Below are 1,353 nucleotides of genomic sequence, written 5' to 3'. Positions count from 1 at the left end.
ATTTGAGGACCTGAGAATGAAGCCCTAGGAGTGGCCAATATATAAACAGATAGATGTGTAGATTGAAGCGTGTGTGTGTATTTACATATGTATATGAATCTATAAATAAAGTTATATAGAGAGACAGATAGACATTTATGTAGATTCTAGTGTATAACTCTATACAAAGAATGATGACCTATATCTTATTTTTATATATTCTGTTACTATGAATTATTTGGTCTAAAATTATGCCTCCATTAATTAATCACGGTAGGAGACTTAATAAAGTATTAATTAAATTAATCAATGACCTATGTTTATTGTGTACAATCTTATACTACAAATGACTAGCTAATTAGTAGTTCAATTGGTATATTACAAAGATTGTTCTTATAGATAGGAACGAGTAGGTGAAAGTCCCAGGATCAAACTGAGGGCCTAGGTGTCTTGGTTGGGCTCAGGCTTTACTGACAGCCCACCAGAATTCGGCCATGCAAGGACATGTACAATTTTCAAGCCGAGGCATTGAGAGCCAGGGTGGTCACCGTGCAAAGGAAACAAAGGTAAAACTATTGTCTAAAACGTCCTGGTTTTTCCTCCTCCATCTTGGTTGCTTTATTTTTTTTTGCCAGAGCTGGGAGTTGAACTCAGGTCGTAGGATCCCTGGATCATCTGTAGTTGTAAAAGCTGCACATCAGCCTAGGGTAATCAAGGCTGAGGCAGAGTTGTGGTGACCTGAGTTCAAGTCCCGTGCCTGCCCTCCCAAAAAAGTTAAGGTCCTGGCTAGGAGTTTGGGCCATTTTATCTGCCATACCTGGAATTTGAACTCAGGGACTGGGTAACACTATTGTGTTCTGGGTGAAATGAAAGCTAACCTCCTAGAAGAAAAAAAAAATCCAGAGCATTTCCCAGTGTGTGAATTCCAGCCTTAGAAATGGCAAAAAATATTTATATACATGTATAATATCTATCATATATATGTATTTGCATAGATGTTACATATTGTATCTAGGGCACAATATTTCCACAGAAAGGAAATCAGGTCAACATTGGCTTCTTACTCCACCTATTGACTTCAGCATTCCTGGGATTTGAACTCAGGGCCTGGAATGTCTAAATCATCAAGGGGTCAGTTTAAGGACAGCATCCTCAAATAAATTCAATGCCAGGCAGTTCTCAGGACCTGAGTTCTAGCCACATGAGTGTCCAATATATAAATAGATAGATGTGTAAATTGCTGCAAATACGTGTAGATAAGTATATATAGTGAGAGAAAGAGAGTGATGTATATGTATAGTCCACTGTATATTTAAATATAAATATATTTATAGAATGTGAAATGTCTACATATTATTAAATTACATGTAATAT

Source organism: Dipodomys merriami, unplaced genomic scaffold (genome assembly GCF_024711535.1).
Source record: "Dipodomys merriami isolate MVZ:Mamm:240054 unplaced genomic scaffold, mDipMer1.0.p SCAF_506, whole genome shotgun sequence".
Classification (NCBI taxonomy): Eukaryota; Metazoa; Chordata; class Mammalia; order Rodentia; family Heteromyidae; genus Dipodomys; species Dipodomys merriami.
This window is presented reverse-complemented; position numbering follows the sequence as displayed.